This window comes from Euphorbia lathyris, chromosome 7 (assembly GCF_963576675.1).
Source record: "Euphorbia lathyris chromosome 7, ddEupLath1.1, whole genome shotgun sequence".
NCBI lineage: Eukaryota > Viridiplantae > Streptophyta > Magnoliopsida > Malpighiales > Euphorbiaceae > Euphorbia > Euphorbia lathyris.
In genome coordinates, this window is record NC_088916.1 from 53,349,810 (window position 1) to 53,361,769 (window position 11,960).

The following is an 11,960-nucleotide window of genomic DNA, read 5'->3' on the forward strand; positions in this document are numbered from 1 at the left end:
ATAACAGTTTTAAGGAATGAAGAAGGTGAATTAATACCTACACGAACCACCACTGGTTGGAGGATTTGTATAGATTATAGAAATCTAAACAAAGCAACTAGGAAAGATCATTTTCCTCTACCTTTCATTTATCAAATGATCGAAAGGATAGCTGGTCACGCTTTCTACTGTTTTCTAAATGGTTACTCCGGATTCTTTCAAATATACATTTACCCGTATGACCAAGATAAAACAACCTTCACATGTCCTTACGGAACATTTGCATATAGGAGAATGCCCTTTGGTCTATGTAACGCACCTGCAACATTTCAACATTGTATGACTGCGATTTTTAATGATTTCATTGAAGATATCATGGAAGTTTTTATGGACGATTTTTCAGTTTATGGAGATTCTTTTGATTCGTGCCTAGAAAACTTGGATAAAGTTTTGTCTAGGTGTGAAGAAACAAATTTGGTATTAAACTGGGAAAAATGTCATTTCATGGTTGACGAAGGAATTGTTTTAGGTCACAAAATATCTGAAAAATGATTAGAAGTAGATAGAGCAAAAACTTCAGTAATAGAAAAATTACCCCCTCCAACTACTGTTAAGGGAGTAAGATCATTTCTAGGACATGCCGGTTTTTACAGAAGATTTATTAAGAATTTTTCTGTAATTTCCAAACCCCTCACTAATCTACTCATGAAAGATTCCACCTTTGATTTTAATGAAGATTGCGTTAAAGCTTTCGAAACATTAAAAACAGCTTTAGTCAGTGCACCTATTATTGCTAAACCCGATTGGGATTTACCATTTGAAATTATGTGTGATGCAAGTGATTTAGCTGTCGGATGTGTTTTAGGTCAAAGCAAGGATAAAAAAACTTCATGTCATTTATTATGCAAGTCACACACTTTCCGGTGCACAATTAAACTACACCACAACTGAGAAAGAAATGTTAGCTGTAGTTTTTGCATGTGATAAGTTTAGGTCATACTTGTTAGGTTCGAAAGTTATTATTTATACTGATCATGCAGCATTAAGATATCTATTTGCTAAAAAGGATGCAAAACCGCGTCTAGTTAGATGGGTTTTATTGTTACAAGAATTTGATATAGAAATAAAAGACAAAAAGGGAGTAGAAAACCTTGTCGCCGATCATCTATCGAGACTTGAAGATGAGAACGGTCCTATAGGTGAAACTATCGGTATACGAGATGATTTCCCTGATGAACATCTCTATCAAATGAAAAGCGTCATGTCACCATGGTATGCAGATATTGCTAATTATCTTGCAGCCAATATTGTTCCGGAAGGATTAAATTTCCACCAAAAGAAGAAATTTTTCTTCGACATTAAACAATACTTTTGGGAAGATCCTTTTTTGTTCAAAACTTGTGGTGACGGGATAATTAGGAGATGTGTTGGTGAAAATGAATTTGAATCCATAATGTCGGAATGCCATTCTAGCTCTTATGGAGGACATAATGGAGCTAACAAAACAGCAGCTAGAATATTTGAATGTGGTTTCTTTTGGCCTACGATGTTTAAAGACGTCCGTTCATTTATTACTCGTTGTGATAAGTGCCAAAGAACAGTAAATCTAGGAAGGAAAGATGAGATGCCCCTCACAACCATATTAGAGGTTGAAGTCTTTGATATGTGGGGAATAGATTTCATGGGACCTTTTCCTCATTCTAATGGTAAAACTTACATATTAGTTGCCGTTGATTATGTTTCAAAGTGGGTTGAAGCAATTGCAACCCCGATGAACGATTCTAAAGTTGTCGTTAATTTTCTTGACGATATATTTTGTAGATTTGGTTGTCCAAGAGTCATCGTTAGTGATGGTGGTACTCATTTTATAAACCGAAGTTTTGAAACGCTTATGAAAAAATATGAGGTACGCCACCGCGTATCAACGCCATACCATCCTCAGTCAAATGGTCAGGCGGAGATATCAAATAGAGAACTCAAATGGATTCTAGAAAAAACAGTTTCATCCTCAAGAAAAGATTGGTCTTGTAAACTAAATAATGTGTTATGGGCATACCGTACTGCATTTAAAACACCAATAGGAATGACTCCATACCGCTTAGTGTATGGGAAGGCATGTCATTTGCCAGTCGAATTAGAACATAAAGCCTTTTGGGCTATTAGGGAACTTAACTTTGATTTACGACAAGCAGGTAAGAAACGTTTGCTCGATTTAAATGAGTTAGATGAGTTACGCCATCTATCTTACGAAAATGCAAAGATTTATAAAGAAAAAGTGAAAAAATGGCACGATGCCAAAATTAAAGTCAAACACTTTAATGTTGGGGATAAAGTGCTATTATTTAATTCACGACTTCGTTTATTTCCAGGAAAACTTAAGTCCAGATGGATAAGACCATATTTAGTCGTCAAAACATTCGATTATGGTTCTTTAGAACTGGAAGGTCCTAATGGAATTCGTTTCAAAGTTAATGGTAATCGATGTAAAATCTATTACGAAAATATTTCACAAATAGGAATTCCGTTCGTGCCAAGATTATCTGACGTATAAATCACTCAGTTTTTCTCACATAGTTTATTTTGTTTTATTTCTTTTTATATTTTTGTTCATTTTTTTTCTTTTTTTATTTTTCCAAATGCCAATTTAGATGACTTTATGTTATGATTTAAAATGCATAAAATATGTTTATTTCATGATTTTAGAATTAATTTTAGGAAATTAGAATGAAATTAAAGTTTCAGGCAATTCTCTGCCGAGAATTTGGAATTCTCTGCCGAGAATTCTATTTTTCAGATTTGTCCAAACAGGTTAGATTTTCTCTGAACTTACCGAGAAAAATAAATTCTCTACCGTGAATCAGGACATGGCTTACGACGCCTGATTTCCGCAAGGAAATCAGCGTGTCGCGACCGCGAATTTGAAATTCTCGGTCGCGACACGCGTAATTCCTGCACATTTAAGTCTGAATCATCCTAAACCTTTCGACAAACCTTTTGATAAACGAAACCTTAAGTTTCTTCGTTCCCGAAAGGTGTAATTTTATACCTTTTCATGATTAAAACAACACCTCTTTTCATCTAAAATCTTATAAATTAGTCCTAGAGGATTCAAGTTCTGTTCCAATTCTTTTCATCTTTGTCAGATTTCTGATTTCTTCAAAACACCATTTTTCATTAAGTAACAGAAACTTTGTTTCCTTCAAATCAACACCATCCCTACCAAATACAAACCTTCAAGGCACAATGCTACCTCAAGCAACAAATGCCCAGACTTATCCAAGCGATATGGGGCGCCTTTTCCTATCTTCAATCACGATGAAGGTAGGCGTTACTAGAATCTCCGTTACAATTCTTCACCGGAATGTTGTATATGGATGAATTTCTTAACAACCAACTAGGCATTACTGATGACATGAGCCGTTATTTGGAACGCCTAGGGTGGACAAAATTCACCAAAATGCGATTTCCAATAATAGGCGACTGGATAGTCGAATTCTTTTGTACCGTTCGTTTCACTAACAAACGACGGGTACGTCTCAGTTTTCGTCGAGATGGCGAAATCTTCACTTTCGGCTATCCCGAGTTGCATGCTTGGTTTGGTTTTCCCCCGAGGGATACAATCAAACGTCATCCTGGAAGAGATATGACATCCACGGATGTTTGGAGAATGCTCACCGGTTTCTGGCGATTCAATTCAAAACTCGCCTATAATCACTCCTTTCGCTCCAACTCCATGCTGTATTTGCACAAATTCCCGTGTCACAGTTTATTCAGTCGCACATTCAGTAGTGTGGTCCGTGACACAGATCTTTATGTTCTTGGAGATATATTCCAGGGAAATGCAGTAGATTCTTCAAAGATTTTGATGAAGGGTCTTGTCGCCGCTTCTCGATCCAAGGATAAGAAGATTGGGTTCGGCAATATAATCTGTGGCATAATTCTCGGTACCATTGATGTTCCATGGAGTGATGATGAATTCTTCCCGACAATTGACTATGAATTTCTCGAGCACGAAGGACTTGTGAAACGTGTCTTTCGAGCAGGGCCTCACTTTCTATCTGCACCGGAACGTGAAACTTTCGTGCAGTTTCAAATTGATCGTATTAAGGCTAGAAATATCCCGCTTGAAAGGGATGAATATATAGAATAGTTTAGGTTTATTAGTTTTATTTTTGTCAATATTTGTGTATTTTGTGTTATTTAGTTTCATTCTTTGTTTTTATATTTTGTTTTATTCAATAAAGTTTCTATTTCATTTTAGTTCATTTATTAATTTTATAAAGATTGGATATATGTTTGTTCTATTTCTTATGGTAAATTCTATGGTTACTATGTTGGAAAAAAAAGTAATCATACTTTGTTTTAGTATCCAATAGTAATTAGACATGTGTTAATAAAATAAGATTAATTAAAATTAATAAAAAAGGTAACCTGCTATATCAGGTAATATTTAGTTATGGAAATTTTAAAGATTATTAATTACAAGATAAATAATATATGAGTCCCTATATTTTAATCTAATCACTATTTAGTAATTATATGTTAATAATATACTATTCAGTCCTTAATTTTAGCTCAATTCAACAGTTTAGTCTCTTGTAGAGGGATTAATCTATTCAATAATTTAAAAATTTAAGTGACAAAACTGTTGATCAAAATAAAAAATAAGAAGCAAAAAATATATTTTTAAAATACGAGAACTAAACAATATGTTAGATATTTAACATAGGGACTGATAAAATAAAAAAAATTACGTAAAACTCTATTTTCACAACGTTTGTGAATTTGTTTCTCCTAAAATAAAAAGGTTACCTAAATTTAGCAAAAATATACGTAAATTATATCTATAAATAAAAGGTTTACGTAAAGTTCATAGGTTTTACGTAAAACTCTATTAGCACAAGGTATGTGAATTTTTCTTATACGTAAATTTAGTAAATTTAGTCAAACTATAGGTAAATTATATCTAAAAATAAAATCTTTACATAAAGTTCAAAAGTTTTACGTACAACTCTAATTTTCACAATGTTTGTGGATTTTTCTCCTAAAGTAAAATGGTTACGTAAATTTAGTCAAACCTTACATAAATTATGTCCAAAAATAAAAGATTTACGTAAAATTCATAGGTTTTACGTAAAACTCTATTTTCACAAGGTTTCTGAATTTTTTTCTCCTAAAATAAAAAGGTTACGTAAGTTTAGTCAAACTATACGTAAATTATATCTAAAAACAAACTATTTACGTAAAGTTCAAAGGTTTTACGTAAAACTCTAATTTTCACAATGTTTGTGGATTTTTCTCCTAAAGTAAAAGGGTTACGTAAATTTAGTCAAACCTTACATAAATTATGTCCAAAAATAAAAGATTTACGTAAAATTCATAGGTTTTACGTAAAACTCTATTTTCACAAGGTTTGTGAATTTTTTCTCCTAAAATAAAAAGGTTACGTAAATTTAGTCAAACTATACGTAAATTATATCTAAAAATGAAATATTTACGTAAAGTTCAAAGGTTTTACGTAAAACTCTAATTTTCACAATGTTTGTGGATTTTTCTCCTAAAGTAAAAGGGTTACGTAAATTTAGTCAAACCTTACATAAATTATGTCTAAAAATAAAAGATTTACGTAAAATTCATACTTTTTACGTAAAACTCTATTTTCACAAGGTTTGTGAATTTTTTTCTCCTAAAATAAAAAGGTTACGTAAATTTAGTCAAATTATACGTAAATTATATCTAAAAATGAAATATTTACGTAAAGTTCAAAGGTTTTACGTAAAACTCTAATTTTCATAAGGTTTGTGGATTTTTTCTCCTAAAATAACAAGGTTACGTAAATTTAGTCAAACCTTACGTAAATTATGTCTAAAAATAAAAGATTTACGTAAAATTCATAGGTTTTACGTAAAACTCTATTTTCACAAGGTTTGTGAATTTTTTTATCCTAAAATAAAAAGGTTACGTAAATTATATCTAAAAGTAAAATCTTTACATAAAGTTCAAAAGTTTTACGTAAAACTCTAATTTTCACAATCTTTGTGGATTTTTCTCCTAAAGTAAAAGAGTTACGTAAATTTAGTCAAACCTTACGTAAATTATGTCTAAAAATAAAAGATTTACGTAAATTTCATAGGTTTTACGTAAAACTCTATTTTCACAAGGTTTGTGAATTTTTTTCTCCTAAAATTAAAAAGTTACGTAAGTTTAGTCAAACTATACGTAAATTATATCTAAAAATAAACTATTTACGTAAAGTTCAAAGGTTTTACGTAAAACTCTAATTTTCAAAAGGTTTGTGGATTTTTTCTCTTAAAATGACAAGGTTACGTAAATTTAGTCAAACCTTACGTAAATTATGTCTAAAAATAAAGGATTTACGTAAAATTCATAGGTTTTACGTAAAACTCTATTTTCACAAGGTTTGTGAATTTTCTTCTCCTAAAATAAAAAGGTTACGTAAATTTATTCAAACTATACGTAAATTATATCTAAAAATCAAATATGTACGTAAAGTTTAAAGGTTTTACGTAAAACTCTAATTTCCACAATGTTTGTGGATTTATCTCCTAAAGTAAAAGGGTTACGTAAATTTAGTCAAACCTTACATAAATTATGTCTAAAAATAAAAGGTTTACGTAAAATTCATATGTTTTTCGTAAAACTCTATTTTCACAAGGTTTCTGTATTTTCTTCTCCTAAAATAAAAAGGTTACGTAAATTTAGTCAAACTATAAGTAAATTATATCTAAAAATAAAATATTTACGTAAAATTCAAAGGTACTACGTAAAACTCTAATTTTCACAATATTTGTGGATTTTTTCTTCTAAAATAACAAGGTTACGTAAATTTAGTCAAACCTTACGTAAATTATGTCTAAAAATAAAAGATTTACGTAAAATTCATAGGTTTTACGTAAAACTCTATTTTCATAAGATTTGTGAATTTTCTTCTCCTAAAATAAAACGGTTACGTAAATTTAGTCAAACTATACGTAAATTATATCTAAAATTAAAATATTTACATAAAGTTCAAAGGTTTTACGTAAAACTCTAATTTTCACAATGTTTGTGGATATTTCTCCTAAAGTAAAAGGGTTACGTAAATTATGTCTAAAAATAAGAGATTTACGTAAAATTCATAGGTTTTACGTAAACCTCTATTTTCACAAGCTTTGTGAATTTTTTTCTCATAAAATAAAAAAGTTACCTAAATTTAGTCAAACTATATGTAAATTATATCTAAAAATAAAATATTTACGTAAAGTTCAACGGTTTTACGTAAAACTCTATTTTTCACAATATTTGTGGATTTTTCTCCTAAAGTAAAAGAGTTACGTAAATTTAGATAAATTTTAAGTAAATTATGTCTAAAAATAAGAGATTTATGTAAAATTCTCCTAAAATTTAATTTTCACAATATTTGTGGATTTTTCTCCTAAAGTAAAAAGGTTACGTAAATTTAGTCAAACTATACGTAAATTATATCTAAAAATAAAATATTTACGTAAAATTCAAAGGTTTTAGGTAAAACTCTATTTTTCATAAGGTTTGTGGATTTTTTCTCCTAAAATAATAAGGTTACGTAAATTTAGTCAAACCTTACGTAAATTATGTCTAAAAATAAAATATTTACGTAAAATTCATAGGTTTTACGTAAAACTCTATTTTCACAAGGTTTGTGAATTTCTTCTCCTAAAATAAAAAGGTTACGTAAATTTAGTCAAACTATACGTAAATTATATCTAAAAATCAAATATATACGTAAAGTTTAAAGGTTTTACGTAAAACTCTAATTTCCACAATGTTTGTGGATTTATCTCCTAAAGTAAAAGGGTTACGTAAATTTAGTCAAACCTTACATAAATTATGTCTAAAAATAAAAGATTTATGTACGTAACATTCATAGGTTTTACGTAAAACTCTATTTTCACAAGGTTTCTGGATTTTTTTCTCCTAAAATAAAAAGGTTACGTAAGTTTAGTCAAACTATACTTAAATTATATCTAAAAATAAACTATTTACGTAAATTACAAAGATTTTACGTAAAACTCTAATTTTCATAAGGTTTGTGGATTTTTTCTCCTAAAATGACAAGGTTACGTAAATTTAGTCAATCCTTACGTAAATTATGTCTAAAAATAAAAGATTTACGTAAAATCCATAGGTTTTATGTAAAACTCTATTTTCACAAGGTTTGTGATTTTTTCTCCTAAAATAAAAAGGTTACGTAAATTTAGTCAAACTTTACGCAAATTATATCTAAAATAAAATATTTACATAAAATTCAAAGATTTTACGTAAAACTCTAATTTTCACAAGGTTTGTGGATTTTTTCTCCTAAAATAACAAGGTTACGTAAATTTAGTCAAACCTTACGTAAATTATGTCTTAAAATAAAAGATTTACGTAAAATTCATAGGTTTTACGTAAAACTCTATTTTCACAAGGTTTCTGAATTTTCTTCTCCTAAAATAAAAAGGTTACGTAAATTTAGTAAAACTATACGTAAATTATAACTAAAAATCAAAATATTTATATAAAGTTTAAAGGTTTTACGTAAGACCCTATTTTCAACAAAGTTTGTGGATTTTAACTCCTAAAATAACAAGGTTACGTAAATTTAAACTAATTTTACATAAATTATGTTTAAAAATAAAATATTTACGTAAAGTTCCAAGGTTTTACGTAAAACTCTATTTTTCATATGGTTTATAAATTTTTTTCCCAAATAAGAAGGTTACGTAAATTTTGTCCAACTTTACGTGAATTATGTTTAAAAATAAAAGATTTAAGAAAAGCTCGAAGTTTTATGTAAAACTCTAATTTTCACAAGGTTTATGAATTTTTCTCCAAAAATAACAAAGTTACGTAAATTTAGTCAAACCTTACGTAAATTATGTCTAAAAATAAAAGATTTACGTAAAATTTATAGGTTTTACGTAAAACTCTATTTTCACAAGGTTTGTGAAGTTTTTTCTCCTAAAATAAAAAGGTTACGTAACTTTACTCAAACTATACGTAAATTTAGTCAAACCTTACGTAAATTATGTCTAAAAATAAAAGATTTACGTAAAATTTATAGGTTTTACGTAAAACTCTATTTTCACAAGGTTTGTGAATTTTTTTCTCCTAAAATAAAAAGGTTACGTAACTTTAGTCAAACTATACGTAAATTATATCTAAAAATAAAATATTTACGTAAAATTCAAAGGTTTTACGTAAAACTCTAATTTTCACAAAGTTTGTGAATTTTTTCTCCTAAAATAACAAGGTTATGTAAATTTAGTCAAACCTTACGTAAATTATGTCTAAAAATAAAATATTTACGTAAAATTCATAGGTTTTACGTAAAACTCTATTTTCACAAGGTTTGTGAATTTTCTTCTCCTAAAATAAAAAGGTTACGTAAATTTAGTCAAACTATACGTAAATTATATCTAAAAATCAAATATGTATGTAAAATTTAAAGGTTTTACGTAAAACTCTAATTTCCACAATGTTTGTGGATTTATCTCCTAAAGTAAAAGGGTTACGTAAATTTTGTCAAACCTTACGTAAATTATGTCTAAAAATAAAAGATTTATGTAAAATTCATAGGCTTTACGTAAAACTCTATTTTCACAAGGTTTCTGAATTTTCTTCTCCTAAAATAAAAAGATTACGTAAATTTTGTCAAACTATACGTAAATTATATCTAAAAATAAAATATTTACGTAAAATTCAAAGGGTTTAAGTAAAACTCTAATTTCACAAGGTTTGTGGATTTTTTACTCCTAAAATAACAAGGTTACATAAATGTAGTCAAACCTTACGTAAATTATGTCTAAAAATAAAAGATTTACGTAAAATTCATAGGTTTTACGTAAAACTCTATTTTCACAAGGTTTGTGAATTTTCTTCTCTTAAAATAAAACGGTTACGTAAATTTAATCAAAATATACGTAAATTATATCTAAAAATAAAAAAGTTACGTAAAGTTCAAAGATTTTACGTAAAACTCTATTTTTCACAAGGTTTGTAGATTTTTTTCTCCTAAAATAACAAGGTTACGCAAATTTAGTCAAACTTTACGTAATTTATGTCAAAAAATAAAAGATTTACGTAAAATTCATAGATTTTACGTAAAATCTATTTTCACAAGGTTTGTGAATTGTTTCTCCTAAAATAAAAAAGGTTACCTAAATTTAGTCAAAGTATACGTAAATTATAACTAAAAATCAAAAGATTTATATAAAGTTTAAAGGTTTTACGTAAGACCCTATTTTCAATAAAGTTTGTGGATTTTAACTCCTAAAATAACAAGGTTACGTAAATTTAAAGGTTTAAAGGTTTTACGTAAAACTCTATTTTCACAAGGTTTGTGAATTTTCTTCTCTTAAAATAAAACGGTTACATAAATTTAGTCAAACTATACGTAAATTATATCTAAAACTAAAAAAGTTACGTAAAGTTCAAAGGTTTTACGTAAAACTCTATTTTTCACGAGGTTTGTTGATTTTTTCTTCTAAAATAACAAGGTTACGCCAATTTACTCAAAATTTACCTAAATTATATCTAAAAATAAAAGATTTACGTAAAGTTCAAATATTTTACGTAAAACTCTATTTTTCACAAGGTTTCTGGATTTTATCTCCTAAAGTAACAAGATTAGATGAATTTAGTCCAACTTTATGTAAATTATGTCTAAAAACCAAAGATTTATGTAAGGTTCAAAGGTTTTATGTAAAACTCTATTTTTCACAATGTTTGTGAATTTTTTTCTCCTAAAATAAAAAGGTTACGTAAATTTAGTCAAACTATACGTAAATTATATCTAAAAATAAAAGATTTACGTAATATTTAAAGGTTTTACATAAAACTCTAATTTTCACAAGGTTTGTGAATTTTTCTCCTAAAGTAAAGGGTTACGTAAATTTAGTCAAACCTTACGTAAATTATGTCTAGAAATAAAAGATTTACGTAACGTAAAACTCTATTTTCACAAGGTTTGTGAATTATTTTCCTCTAAAATAAAAAGGTTACGTAAATTTAGTCAAACTATACGTAAATTATATCTAAAAATAAAAGATTTACGTTAAGTTCAAAGGTTTTACGTAAAACTCCAATTTTCACAAGGTTTGTAGATTTAAGGCATAATACTCATTTGGCTCCTTAAACTAATGCTTCAAAGTCAATTAGAATCTTAAACTATCAAAATCATCAATCAGGTCCCTAAACTAACCAAAAAGCACCAATTGAGTCTTATTCTAAACAACTTCAAACCCTCCTCCCCAAACTCATTTTGAACAAATACAAAGATTATTGAAGTCTATATCAAATAGTCACAATTTGTGATTTTAGGATAGAATATGGACTGAATTGATGATTTTTACTTCGTTCAGAGACTTTATTAGTGTTTTTATTAGTTTAGGGTCCTAATTGACTTTGAAGCTATAGTTTGGGGACCAAATGGATGTAATGCCTTTATTTAAGGCATAAAGCCTATTTGGCCCCCTAAATTATTAGACCAAAATAAATTAGCCCCCCAATCTATACAAATCAGCAATGAGGTCCCTAACCTTTGCAAAACTCACCAATCAAGGACAAATTAAGAGATTGGATTAACAATCTTCTTTCTTTCTGCATTCTCGTCCATTTATCTATCTTCTTTTGTATACTTTTTTTTATCTCTCCAACTCTATAATCATCATCAGTGTTGAAGTAACAATCATTTTTCCCTTCAATTTTAAAAACTCTTGGAAATTCTCTCTCTCCAAAATTCTTCTGTGAAATATTTTTATGAATTTTACTCGACAACACTCTAATGCTGCTATAGTTTTTGATCCAATTATTGAAATATTTTTTAGCTTTTGAATGTCACTAGCAGTTATTATAACATCAGAATCCAAGTAGATTATACATTTAACACATTGTCTAGAATTTCAGCCAAATAATAATTTAATGGGTTGTACAAAACTGGAGAAATTGAAACCAAAATAAAA